Source organism: Bombus pyrosoma, linkage group LG4 (genome assembly GCF_014825855.1).
Source record: "Bombus pyrosoma isolate SC7728 linkage group LG4, ASM1482585v1, whole genome shotgun sequence".
Lineage (NCBI taxonomy): Eukaryota > Metazoa > Arthropoda > Insecta > Hymenoptera > Apidae > Bombus > Bombus pyrosoma.
In genome coordinates, this window is record NC_057773.1 from 4,496,999 (window position 1) to 4,512,421 (window position 15,423).

The 15,423-nt window shown below is 34.4% G+C and overlaps 2 protein-coding genes across 3 annotated transcripts in view; one reads left to right on the top strand and one right to left on the bottom strand.

The window, feature by feature from the left end:
- Nucleotides 1-11,625, bottom strand: part of LOC122566788 (carcinine transporter-like) — a 52,619-nt gene extending 40,994 nt beyond the window's left edge. Inside the window, exon 1 of the mRNA XM_043724518.1 lies at nucleotides 11,497-11,625. The gene's annotated coding sequence lies outside the window, so the exon portion shown is untranslated. The remainder of the gene's footprint in view (nucleotides 1-11,496) is intronic.
- Nucleotides 1-15,423, top strand: part of LOC122566798 (glutathione S-transferase-like) — a 57,723-nt gene that overhangs the window by 22,002 nt on the left and 20,298 nt on the right. The window lies entirely within an intron of this gene.

Below are 15,423 nucleotides of genomic sequence, written 5' to 3' on the forward strand. Positions count from 1 at the left end.
GTTTAATGGTATTATCCTTTTAATAAAATTTAATTATAACGTGCTTTTACGAAATGATAGCGTACACAGTGACTGTTAATAGTTTCTGGTTAGAGTGTAATTCTATTTTAACGTACCTTTTACTTTAATAAAATCCTTCGTGTAAAATGTTCCGCGATATTGTATAATATTCTTCTAAAAAAGAATATATTAATGCTAATCGATAGAGCTATTAAAAAGATCGTACAGTTTTTCGAGAATGTTAATAGCCTTCTTGATAAGAAGACATCGCTTGTCCTATCTTGATATGCGTTAAGGGTTGATGGTATAATTTACTATATTTTGAAGATCAAAGTTACGATATTCATAACAAGTTTACCAAAGTACTTTTACCTAACGCCGCTTGATTTTATGCGATTATACTTGCAAAGTTCTGTATCGCTTATTATACAGTTTTGTTTTTATCAAAAGAAAAGAAAAATATCTCTCACAGGGGTAGTTTGCATATTTTGGTGGAGACTCGTGAGTATAAGTGTCGTTGTCGTTGAGGGCGATGCACTCGGTTGAAGTAGGCTAATGGGAACTTTCGAGTAGCCATCTTCATAACTTTTCGTATCTCTTGCGAACAGCTTCACAATCTGTATAACATTGCGGCTCTCGATTTTCTAGAAGAAACACGAATTACCTTCGAGCCGTTTATACACAGAGTGCAACTGGCAAACTTTCATTACAAGATCAAGTTTAATTCCACTTGCCTTGATGGACGCAGGCCATCGTTAATTAAAATCCTCCCACCAATTTGTACGAATATATGAATATAATACGAAACGTTTTTAATGAACTAAAAATAACACGAGATTTTTAGCAAATTTAAAAAAATAAAAGAATTAAGATTAAATTTAGTCGAACCTTATTTCGTTATGTAATTTCCATGAAAAGTACAGGAAACGTAACTGAACATAATGTGGCGGATCTATCATGATAGATTTCGTGATTTTGATGTTACGTGTTCAAAAACGTTATATTAAAAAAGCAATAGCATTAGGATAATTAATATTTTTGAAATGTGTAAGTGTAGTTATACTTTCGTGCTATTAAAACTGTCTCTTCATTTAGCGTTGGAATTGTATGAGCGTTTTTATCATCTTTTTGAATAACTACACTTACACATCCCTTTTATTAAGCTCTCCAGTTGTGATTTATTAATTTGTTTATCATTTACTGCTCATTAATTTGTATAACTACAATATCGTCTATATTCAATATGAAATTCCATTACTATTATTTATAGATAAGTTTTACATTACATTATTGGTGTTCCATATTGTAACAATATAACTGCATAATTTGTGCAAATTAATGCAAACGTTTGAACAAAATACAATCGTTCAAAATATATCTCACAATATCCGATACATGGATTATAATCATCAAACTATCAACTTTACAACCTAAAGAATATACAGCAGCCTTGAAGCTTCGTAAAAATGTAAGTTGAATTTTTCAGTTAACTCCAATTTTTCAATCAACCCTAATTAAACATTCTGCTCGTTTCAAATTTCGTGATATGTTATTCAAACCCAATACGAAAGAGTTTTCGTGTTAACAATTCGTATTTCATCGAAACGTGTAAATGTGGATGGCGATTCTAATCGATACCTATTCGATCTTGAATTAATTAAAAAAATTAGCAGAAGCTCGTTACGAAGAGTGCAAGCTTTCAAGGGAACTTTTTGCGCGGCCGGGAATAGCGTCGCACCGCGGAGGCAGCCGATTCTTTCATCCCGGAAGCGCGCTGGAACTTGGAGATTTTATTACGAGCGTACAGTGATCCTCTTTAATTGCATCCGCTGCGAGGCGACCCTCGAAAAGCAATTTCGAGAGTACCGGAGGCTGGATTTATCGCGACCGGTATTCACTGTAAACAGCCAACGGCGTTCCTCTTAATTCTGCCTCTAGCTTCCGATTCTCTGCCTTCGCTCTTTTGGCCGCGTTTTTTCTTTCGTTTTCGCGGCACCGCGAAACGAAGAAAACGTGCTTCTGTCGTCGAGTAGGTTTTACTAATAGTCGATGCTCTATTCTTCCTTATTTATTTATTTCTTTATCTTTTTCATGGTTTCCATGGCCCGGGATTATGTAGTTACCGCGATTAATAAAATACTTTACAAAGAGCAAAGCGTAGAATGCAATAAGGCAAGTTAGAAACTTAAACAACGGTATCTATATATTTTAATACGATACAGCGTGTTAGAATTAAGTAGGTAGCTTACGATATCATAATTGCTGATACAGATTAGTATCTTTGAGATGATAAAGAAGATTTTCGCTATGCTATCTTCAATGCTTCTGATTTAGACATGTCTGTATCTCATTTGTCAGACCGAATTTAGTTCTTAATTTAATTTAGTTTTCATGCATTAACGTTGCTACGATTAAGGAGATTATCATTTATAAATAGGATAAAGTTATGAGGATGTGTCAGTTTAGTATGTCGAATTTTAAGTCTCGTGAGAATAGCTTGCTTTCTCTTATCGGAAAGAAATGCTGGACTTTTATCGACGTACGTACGGATGTTATGTACGTTGGATGGAGGTGATTCTTTATTTTTTCTACCTATGGAAGGGACGTTTGTACTCTCTGGAGTTTTGTTTCTCATTCTACGTTTCTAATCGAATGGAAACCGGGAGTAAAGATCTAAAACACATTTAGCGCATGTCGAGATAAAGAGGTTTTTAAGCTACGCTGTTCCACAAGTTTCGAGCACCTAATGTGCTTCTTGTGTTTAACATTAAATCGCCTTTTGATCACAATATCTGCCACCCGTGCGTACTGAAATAATTTACAAACACTGTAGAACCATATTTTACTTTTAACTCAAATTTGACCAAAATGTGTGACCATTCAATTTTTGATTAGTATGCAACTTTTTATGCACTTATGGGAGATTTAAACGCGAAAGATAAGCGAAAATATATGAATAAATTCAAACTATAGTACTCGTTACAATATCTATCGAAAAAATAATTGTCCATCGAGGTTCCATTTTTTTCAACTATATTCGTGAAAATATGAATTTACATAAAAATCCGCAATCTACTTTTGATGAAAACTAAATTGAAAAGGTAAGCCGAATATTCTACCTTTTAAGTCCGCATTGGCAATATTTTTGTTTTGTGTGAATTTGCGTGATTTTGACATTTATATTTCGGAGATATAAAATGTGAAATTAATATAAAACTTATCACGTGATATTCAGACTTCTATTAATGAAACGAGAATTTATGACTTCCCAGTTTCTCTCTTTCTCTTCCTACAGTTGAAATTCAATCTGCTGAAATAGGAAACGTCACATAAAACTGTATATCATTCAGAAAGTAAAAGCCACGTCGATTAATAATGTCACCATCAAGGTGTTAACTAATCCGTGGCCAGGGTCAACGTAATAAGGCGCACCTGAGATTGATGACAGCCGTTGATGTATCACTACTCCGTTATTATGTATTTCTGTAAGAATTCTATTGTGTATCCCATTGTTTCTCGATTAAACCATTCAACAGATTTATCTTAATTTAGTCTATTAATAATTTCGACGTCTCTTTTTCTATCTTGATGAATGATACATTGGCACATTTACGCGTCTTGAAGTATCGTTTCTGGTTTATGCTGAATTTTATATATAAATCTTTTCTCTGTACCTTAGAGCTGACATTTTTCAACATCTACATTCCCATACAAAAGTCTTCGTAATAGAAAGGCCATTTTTACTCGAATAATATCTTACAAAATTTCAGAATAGAGTTAACGTATTTCGTAACAAAACGATTAACATAGCTGTTTTATTCTTGTTTAATAAAACAAAAAGTAACTACGATATAGGAATAAAATTGGCCAATTCTATCGAGATTAATTAATCGTTCCATTTCTGCGAAACGAACGCTGTCTATGTATTTTGATACATAAAATTAAAAATTTTTCAAACATCGAAATTGACCAGTTCAGTTTCTCAGAGTGACTCCTACATGCTTTATTTAAACAAAGAATGTCAATATTTTCAAGACATACGGATTACTTGGAAATGACTGTACATTTGTCATTTTCACAGTGTCTGCTGGTATTTCTATTCTTTCTTCCAAGAGTAGAAGCTATCGTAACGATTTGTTATATTCCTTACATTAGCATGATCGATCGTGCGAAGCAAATGATCCACGTTTCGTGTACATACGCCCTCGTTACGCCGTGTTTTTCCCTAGTGATCGAGTGGATTTCATCATCGGTAAAATGGACTATATCAGACGTCGCTGGCATTAATATTCAAGGTATTTAACGTTTAAAGACGCGGGCGTGTCGAGTAGTGCCTCTCGGTAACAGGCAATTCGATTGGCAAGCAACGAGGGAAAAAGCTGTTACACAATAAAATAATAGCCATTATGACTAATCGCGCGAGTGGAACTCGCGAGTATCGCGACCCTGACTAATTGTAAGCGAGTACGCGAATTGCGGTTGAATGGAACGTGCTGTCGCGTCCCGGAAACTCGAAAAAGTCAAAGGGAAACGCAATTTCGCGATCATGAATCTGGAATATATTAATATACATGGTGTCTCATTTTGATCGTTCCACGCAAACATATATCCTAAACTATACGTAATTCGAGAAAGAGCGTAGAATAAAATTGTACGGTTTCAATTGGCCCAACTTATGACGTTCAACTAGATTTGTCTAAGTGGAAGCGTTTACGAGATTCTAAGATAACCGTTGTTTCTTCCAATTGAATTATACGTTTTATCTTTTATACACCATCCGATGCACTTTTTAATTCTCTACGAAAAAGTATTAAGGTAGTTGCATTTGAAAGTTCTTCTGTTTTGAACTTCTGTTTGAAATTTCATCAAAATTGAGCGTGTGGAGGACAAGAAACATATAAACGTAAGTGCGCTGTGTTATCTTTCCTTGTCTTTCATGCGATAAGTTTTACAAGGTTGAAGCTGGAATACCTTTTGAACTAATCATTTTTCCATTGAAGTACTCTAATACTGGTTTGTAGGGAATTAAAAAATCCATCGAATAGCGTATAAAAAAATGTATGTAGAAATCCATTTGAATAAACGAAGGTCAACTTGAGATCTCGAAGCTACGTATTTTTCGAAGAAACACTTTTTTTCGAATAATTTGCGGTGTAAGAGATTTTTCCTGGCTCGATCAAGACGAGACACCTTGTATATACAGGCTGTTGCAAAACATGGTAGGTGCAAGGATTTTGTTAAAGGGAATAAGAAATAATTTCGAAATACATTTAGCATTGTAATTATTAATATATTAATTTAGTATAACATTGTATCTATCATATTATACTAATTAATTAGGTCCAAGTATGTTAATTTTGGTATTTGGTAAAATTTCATATTAGGAAAATGAAATATAGAAACTCATTTAATTCTAAGAAATGGTTCTTTACTATTCATGTTCCTCGACCACTTTTCAGCATGGGAAAATCATGATTATTCAGAAGCAAATCTGAACTTACTTGAAGTAGTTCTTATATTAATAATTTAAACTGTATTTTTCCTTATTCCGATGATTATGGCATTCCGTTCACCGATATAGTGTTGCCAGAATTTCGTACAGGCGTAGAATTATAAGATCGACTAATACTAATACAATAATTCTAAAATCAATGCTTTTAACGTAAAATCTAATTTTGTATTTCTATGTAGGAAGACTTAATTTACTAGTCTATAAACGATAATTCAGTTAACGCATTAACAGTCGTCGATGTAATGTAACATTTTTTCATAATTAAAGTACTTACTACCAGGTAAGACAATTATCAATGACTCTGAGGAATTTCCTGGATTTGTTTGAATTAATGCTAGGAAACGATTAAGGTTTAATATTTGTAATTCGCGGTTTTCTATTTTAGGATTTCTGCAAAATTATTAAACGTGACTATATTAAATCGCAAAGCGCTGTAGTTAAAGATCTATAATATTTAAGAGAAAAAAAAAGAAATAAAAAATATCGAGAGATTTTTTAAATCGATGTTCTTCATTTAAAATGTAATTTTGTCTCTTCTTATACAGACATCTAATGAGCTTCATTTACTCAATCCTAATGTAATTAAATTGCAACAACGAATATCTTCGCAATGTTATAATATTAATAATATATAAATATCGTAATATATATTTTTCCACAGTTTTCAATGATTACTACAAGATCTTCATATTTCTGACACAGGGTATACTATTGCCGCTATACGAACCGCATCGTTTTTGATTTTCGATCGATTTGAAAAGTTGTTATGACGTACAGTAACTTCGCTGTATATCAATTTAGTGATAATACGATTTTGATTTGAGCAGAGTACAAGTTATTTCAACAAGTTGGTAAAATTTATTACCGTGTAATATGATTTGATACCGTAACGTAATTTAAAAGTCGAAGGATCGAATCGTGGGATTCTAAGATGATTCATGATCAGTCTTGAAGATACGGTCTTATAATTTAAAGATATAACAACATAACGATACAATCTGTAATATAAATGAAGATTCAGGATATCTTAAACATAAAACCCAGCTATAAAATGTTTCAAAGTAGGAAATATTCAATGTTTTAGGTAGCTTTTATAGAAGCTTTTTAAAGCTATCTTAAAGGAAAGAATCAATAATTTTAACAATTATAATATTTAATACCATTCGCGTTACAACATTTAAATTTATCAATACACATTATAAAAGTCCAAATAATTGCATAAAGTCACGTAAAAATCGTAAAGTATACGAGTTGAAATAAAACCGGCGAACTTTTGAAAAAACTTCGGACCTCGACGATACGCTATCTTTCACGGAAGTTTTCAAAGTTATCGCAAAGGCAAAAACCAACAATTTTAGCAATTACGCCATTTAGTATAGTTCGCGTCACGCCATTTAGATTTATCAATACACGTTATGAACGTGCAAATAGTTGCACAATACAGTGTTTAACAATACTAAATCGCACAACTTGAACCTCTTAACGAACCATCGAACTCCTGAGAAATTCCTCTTGACAATAGGCTATCTTTTACAATTCTTTGCGAGTTATCTCAAAGACAAGAATCAACAATTTTAACAATTACAGAAGTGTCATCCGCGTCACGCCATTTAAAACAATCTAACACTTGCGCGTGACAAGCGCGAAACTGGTGTCGCCAGCTCGATTTCCGGCAGACGACACGACGGCCAACTCACTTGACGCCGTTCATCTAACAACGTTTAAGCTTACTTTAAAATCGATCGATTGCCTGTCGAACAATTGATTTATGGTGTTCGCGCCTTCCTATGTCAAATTCTTCGAAACGTGACGTAAACGTCGTGCAGCATAGGGCGGAATGATGTCAATTGAAGAGAATTGCGCGAATTGAACGTTGTATACTCAGTTTCATCCAGCACTTTCGCGATGGAACACCGGTTTACGAAACCGTGGCATACAGTTTCGAATTTTCGTGGAAATTCGACGCCCACGAATAAAATCACACGGATAATCAAGGAGTATTGTGTCCAAGTGGTCGACGTTGTCGAACCTATCCACGGAATTTGTCGCTTTATATTCGTCGCGGATACAACCCGCGAATATGGCTGTAATCCTCTCGTTTAATGAGTTTCCAGATCAATGACGACATGCGTTATAATAAATCATTCGCTTTTTTTGCACAACTATTCCTTATCGTCTGTTATTCCGCGCGTTGTTTAAGTATTGGCAACTGCGACGAACTATCGTAAACTGCGTCGCGTTGTCGCAAACCCCGGCTCATAATTATAAAACAATCCTAAAACTTTTAATACGACGAAAGCTGCCTCGTTGAATTTAGCAAAGTTATTTTTCCCTTTTTTCTTTTACTGCACGAATCAACCTACGCTAATGAGAGCTTAAGACAAAACGCGTACAATTTTCATCTATTCGACATTTTACAACAACAACTGTACGAATAATCTCCTCGGTGGATTAAAAGACCTCGCGTTCCTTTTTTTCAATTAAAAGAAATTGCCTGGCGATTCGTCAAATTCGGTTGACGAACAATTTTTATACGATCTATGTTTGAGAACGAGTTCTTTAATTCGTTATTAACGACGAGTAGTATATCGTGAATTGGTAGAATATATCGATGGTCATAACTTTTCACGAGGATGTAATTTTTACTAATTAAAAGGGAAGCTTGTTCGATTAACGTTAAAATATTTTCATTTTATCATTGTATATAAATTGTATATAAAATTATTAATTTTGTCAAATCCATTAGAACAGGAGGCTGTGATTGGTCACAACTTTTGGTGAAAATAAAAAAACTGTGCAAATTAATTAAACTGTCAGTAAATAGGACAATTAATTGAACGACTCGAGTACCATATTTCCTTTGATCGAACGTGGATTTTCCATTCGCTCGGATGAAGTTGGAACGAATGGCAATGCTGCTAAAACAAAATACTTGTTGCGTGTCGCTTAGATTAACGAGTTGCAAATTCGTTGAACGCTGTAGCATACGGATAAGATGACTACTACATACATTCGCTGTCTCTGCTGCAAATTAATGCTACAGAGTGGAGTTTAAATTTTAAATGAGATAGGAATACAGAATAATTCCAACCTTCAGATGACATTAAAATTGACGTACATTACGAACTGAAAGTTTTGATGTAGCGCGATCCTTAGCATAAATCGTGAAAATAACGAATCAAATATTTTTCCTCTTAATATTAAATGGAAATTTGTAAAATAATTGAATAGAGTGACAAATGGATTTCATTTAATTACTGTCCGCGTATATTAATTATTTGAACAAATTTGTAAAGGAGAGTGAGCTACAAAATTATCGTGGATGAAACATTTGTAGAATGAGGTGGGTAAGCAAATGAAGAAAAAATATTTGTATAAGAGAATGCAGTTGCAGAATGACGTTTTCTCAATGTTAATAAATTTTTGCAATAAAAAATCCAATTGAAAATATTCTAGGTGCTGTAGTGTACTAAGCGAAGTACAAGTGTATCAATTAAAACTACTTTCCAAAGATCTAACCCGACCGAAATGTTTCAGAAGTTAAAACAACCTCTTCAATGATTTCAAAAACCCAATGTCAATTAAAAATCATATTTTTCAAAATGCTTTTCATCGACACGAAATTCAAATTAAAACGAACGCTAAAATAAACGAAAATAAACGAAACGCTAGGAAAATACAAGAGAAAAGAAATTACATGTACAATTTAAGAGTTTATCTCCTCTCGAGCAAATAAACTTTTCTCTCGAGAAATTCGTTGACTCCCACGATCTCCACGTCTCGAATTCTCGCGACTCTGTTTCACGAGTGTCCTTGATCACGGCGCCAATTAACTTATTAAGAACCACGTAGCAAAGTAATACATAAAAGTTGTGTAAACGCAACGTTACGGTGAAAACTCTCTATAGTCGTAAACTTGAATTTCGTGTTCCTCATTTTTTTTTTTTTTTTTTTAGACAGAATCATCTTTTCTTCTGAATTTCTTTCTAGAAGAAGAAATGTTATGTCGTGTTAATAGATGGACAGAGACGATCCTGTGCAATTCTAAGTTGCCGTGTTAATTTTCATAGTTGAAAATGGTAATTGACATCGTCTGGGCTTTCTTTGACGAGCATGTATGAAATTTTAGCCCGATGCAGGGCTAGGCTCGTGCCTCGACCGCGTTATGCAACCCAGTTTCGAAGTTCAGGAGGGACGTTGGTCAAACAATGGTGTAACCCGACCTATGTGGTGATTGCAATTAATCTTCTCAATTTATTTTTGTTGTCCCGTCCCACGGGCTTCCTTGCTTTTCAGAATGTATCGATTTACCTGGAAATCGTGGCCGTGGCGAACAATCCAAATTCGATTTCGAGTTCCATTCGCTGGGACAATAGACGTGATCCGCCGTGGATTTTTGTTTCGTTTTTGTTTTGTACCTAAATTCAGGTAATTCTCTCACGAGAGACCATCTTCATCGAAATATGTATTCTTGGAATTGTAGACAATTTTACTAGGCTAATATTATATTTGTTAGAAATACTTTCGAATATACGTAAATATTATTAGAAAATTATTGAAAGATTAATCTTATGTGTGCTATATCTCTATTCACGTGGAGGACTTTGCTTCGAACTTTCGAAGCGTCCGTAACTATGTATTTTGTAGTGTTTTATTTTAATTACATAGGACTGAAGATATCTCTTCACTGCTCCTTTAGGTTTTTAAGTTAAGAAACGTTATACTCTCTATGAAAAATTAATAATTGAAATATTGTATCATAAGATTGCGTGTTAAATTTGGTTTATTTCAGAACCAAGTAACAAATTGTTAGATTAAATTCGTGTGAACCGATCGAAGTTAAGTACATAATGAGAGTATAGATTTTTTTTATTGGGAGATCAAATTAAAGATTTTGTCACTATTGTTTCGAAAATTCTTCATCATTTGTGAAACGCGTTCTTTCAGAATTTAAAATTGATCGTTTTTCTAATAAGAAATAAACAAGTTGTTTGGTAAATTTATTATCACTTATGAAAATCACAATTTTTAAGTCGACAAGGTTTCCTGGAATGAAAGATACGACAAAATTACGTGTTATTTATCGATAGGATTATTTCTCCGCTGCCTCGGATTAACTCGAATTCACGCAGCTAAATGGAGCAGATTTTTCTCCGGTACACATCTTAATTGCACGTTCGTCGCGATTAATCACAGTTTAATACAATGGAATGAAAGATGCATTAATTATTTCTGCGAAACGTGCTTCCACCAGGCTAACGACTTACAGTTCTCTTATATTTACCCCGCTAAAACAAAGAAATAAAAAACCACCCTCTCAACACTAAGATTACTAAATCTGTTAAAATGACACAAACCGATTTTTCGTTTCTATATTACAATTGGCGAAATTATTACGGTTTTCGTTATATTGCTTCAATCATAATTATTTACACTATTGATCAAACATTTGTAATAAAATTCAAAAATTTAAGAGAAGGTCAGCTCAGGACCTTGTGTTCTGTTAGAAAACTTTTACATCAGAATTCTATCGAACTGAAGAAAATTACCACTAAGGATTTATCGTTTCAAAACAAAAATTACTAAGAGTAATTCGATGTAGCTATAGCTTAACATTATTTTACAATGTATATATATATTTTTACGTATATTAAACCTTCATAATTCGAATACGAATAAAAGCCTGCAAGTAAAGGTGATAACATTTCCCTTGAGAAACATTACATAAAATATCTAAGACAAACTTTTAACGACTCGATCGAGGATAAAGAAAACCGATAACCTTGAGAGAAAGACACCATATCATTTTCATTCCTTTAGAAATTCTCAATGAGAAATAATCTGAATAAACTCTAAATCCAGAAGATTCGCTATGTGCGTAAATGATGTAGAGATACCAGAGAGAAAGGAATCAAAATCGACAGGTAGGAACGTCGGTTTTTAGAAATATTCCAGCCATTGTACGGATGAAGCAATGTACTCACGGCAGGAATTCGAATGAAATCCTTTCTGGTCCTAGCCGCTACCGAAGAACAATGGCCGTGCAGAGGATTGCCACTTCACTCATCGCCGACTAACCTTGCACTAAAGCTCTGTCACCTCGCTCTGGCAACGATAACAAAACTTGCGGACGTAGTTCAGCATTTTAGAGGCCCTGCATTCGATCAGGGTACGTGGAGAGCGTGCCAGCGTGCAATTCTTCGCCACTTAGAGTGGGTCATTAACGATGCCCTCCACGATCTTTCGAAGCTCGCGTAATTCTCGTGCACGCGCTTCTTATCCTCTTTATTCTTCTTCGTTACGTTCACCTTCTTTGCTTCTTTTCTTCTTTCGATCGAAAAATGCAAGATAATGTTACGGTCTTCGTTATTCGCTGGTTTGAGTCGATTATTAGACTGTGTGGATTTTTAAACGTTCGCGGGCAGTTGAAAAGACTTTCAATGAGAATATTCAACGAAAGTCGAAAGCATTCCGATTTTTAAAATGCTTGATCCTCTACGAGGAGATCTAATTTTCTATAGAAAACTTGTTCCATATTATCGTTGCTACTATCTACCGTATACTTACTACGCGTGGTTGATAGATGGTTATGCAACGTACATTCTATGCATTTTTGAGAAACTAGAGAAGCTTTGAATAAAAATCACTACTGTATCGTAAAAATGTTCTATTTTTCAATAGATTCGGTGCTACATAAAAAGATGTCATTCTTCATAGCAATCTTTTGCATAATTTATTCTTGTTAATTTCAACATTTCTTTAATTAATACTCTCCTAATACCTACCCAATGTAAAAATATTAATTTCCATTGAAATATTAATGTGAATAGATATTGGAATATTAGTGTGGAGTTTTATCCATCTATAGAAAATTTAGAAACGAGAAAATCCATAGAACGCTCCTAATATGCAAAAATGTATTCTTTATAATATTCCAGAATATTTGCTAATTAAACAAATTTCTGCTTATAATCTATTTCGTTGATCATTCATTAAAATATAAACTTGCCTTTTGACATATTTTTTCTTTTATCTACATAATGTCTTTGATACACGAAGGCGTAAATTTACATAAATATCCTCGATCAAATTTGATTCTCACGCGAATAGTATAACGATGTGTTGTCACGATAAGAATTTTTGTGTTCGAGTAAAGTCTGATCGAAAAAGAGGATTGAAGAGGGTTATACGATGGAAGAGAGGCTTGCAGAGAAGCTGGGAAACAGTTTACAAGTCGGGCTAGGAAATGGAAGATTGAGTAGTTTAGTTGTATATTGGAAAAGAGGTTATATGAGAGGGGCTGGGGAATAGAATCGAAAAATTATGCGTTCAAGCTTATCGAAAAGAACTTCTTTTAAGAGTGTTCGTAATATATTCATCGTACATATTTTAAGGAATTTATTTGGTACATCTGAGATTTATGTAGCTTTTGCTTTTGTAATTCTGCTCATTTCTTATAGATGTCTTTTCTTTATTGCAATATAATATTATTCTGAACATGCAATGACATTTCCAATGGTGTTCCCTATCTTCGCATAATACGTATCGGTAATTCTGTCATAATACTTCATCTATGCACATGTATAGTTGACTACGTCAGCGATATGTATAATACGTTTGTATCAGCTTTGAGATTAAACAATACTGCTATTGAGTTGGAAATTCATCCGATTGTTCGCATCATACAGTGTGTAGTGTAATAGTGGATATTAAACAATAAACACTTGCTACTATATGTGCAACTAATTGCTTCAATTCGCAGTCAGAATTAGCTCAAACTTGCGATATATCCACAAAAATGTTCATAAGTTATACCAGTTGTTTGTCATCTCAGAAGATGCGGTTACTGAAATCAACGTTTGAATGTCATAATATTTTCTGGATGATATAATTTTCATCGGTAAAATTAGAGCATATGAATTATCACAAACCAGGAATTAAGCCAAGTTTACGCAACATGTTTATGCCAGTTATAGTTTACATAAGAAATCCCAATTTATTTACGTAATACGTCATACTAATACGTCAAAAAAATTATTTACTAAAATCCATGTCTCATGGAAATATGATAAATACGAAAAAGAAAGCGGAAACTATGGAGAACGATAGAATTCGATCGAGGAACCAGTCTCGCTCGGATAAAGAGGCTCTAGAACGCACGCAGGCCTAGTGGCCCCGATACTGGAAGAGGCCTCCATTGTGCGAAACCCACGAAGATGGAGGTAACGTAATGAAACTAACTGGCTTGCTCTGACCAATTAACCAACCCAGCTACGGCATAATATTTAACGTACACTCGCCGCCTTCCCCTGTTCACGTGGCCACGTTTACGCGGTGGATATAGCGTTACATGAAAACGCGTTGCAAGGGAATCTCGCGTGATGATGAATTCGCTCACGCGGATCATCCCAGCGTGAGTTACAAGTATCTTCACGTGATTGACGGATCAAATATTCATGGCAATTCGATTGGAATTATATTCGTGGGCCATAAAAAATATTCACCTTCGCGATTTTATCGATTTATTCAAGACAGATTGGAAATCGATGAAATATTTTTATTTAATTCGCACCTCTGAAGTGAAGGGATTTCGTCGAGTGAACGAAGAATATTCGCAACGAAGTACTACGCCTTTAAATCAGGAATTTTTTATAAATAAGTAACCTAAGGTTTGCTGAAGCAGATTACTGCAAAAAAAAGAAATTCATCATAAATATTCATAATATTCATAATATTAGATAAATATTAAAAATGCCTTTTTATGCAAATGCGGGAGGTATATTACCATGAGGCTGTGTTCGCATGATAACGATGATAATGGTCGCAGAAACTGTTTTTTGCCTAACGGTGTTTTAACATAGACATCGTGTTTTTTGAACGTTAAAAAAAATTTAATTTTGTAGATTATGTATAATCAATTAATTCAATGATCAGAAGTTTAAAGAAACTTTTTAATGGAATAAATGAGAACTCGAAAGGGCAAATACGTGGAATTGTAACAATGTGTTAAAGTGTAGGAAGATTTAGGATTAAGATGTTACTGTTAATTCGTGTTTTCCACCTGTTTGCACGCGTCTGACCATAGACAGGCACGCTCTACTGCGGATGCCAGGCATCCGCTGCACGTGAGCAATCGTATTTGAATATAACATCTGTTTGATTTGTTCTTACCAACTTTGTGTATCACTAATTACCAGTGGAGAAATTCAGAAATTATTCTCATTTCCTCAAATCAAAAAACATAGAATCTCGTCTTTTTAGATATATGATTTTACTTGGATATGTCATACAGTTCGAACACCGAACCAATTTTCTGTATATTTAGTATTTATAATAATAAACGTTAGACTAGCTCCACGTACGAATATACAAAATAATTTAGAAGCTTAATAGAGAATACTCTCATTGAAAACTGACTATTCCATATACATCCTGTCCATAAAATTATAAAATACCTACACTTCGTAATTACGTTCAAATTCTACAGACCTCACTGCCCGAAATCTCACTTTGCGCTCTCGCTAATCAAATCAACAGCCATCATAAAAGCCTATTTGCGAATAAACAAGCCAAAGAAGAACAATTCGCGTCAGTCTAAAATTACCATCACGCTTCAAGGAACGTACCTGACGTCAACGAACCTGAAGTCCCTCGCATATTTAACGCTACTAATCCAGCCACGAGAGTTCCGCGTTCAAAATACCGATCGTTCGTTTATTTGCATAAGAAAAGAAGATTTGTCGGTGGCCGGGGAGGAAACGAGCCGAGGCGCGGATACGTGTAGGTCGGAAGGGAAGGAGGGAAACCTTCCGAGTCGTGAAACAATTTTCGTTTCGAACAGCTCGTTCGGCCGGCGGGGAGGGTTGGAACGGAAGCGGAATGGTGGCATAAATATTCCGAGGTTGCGCATC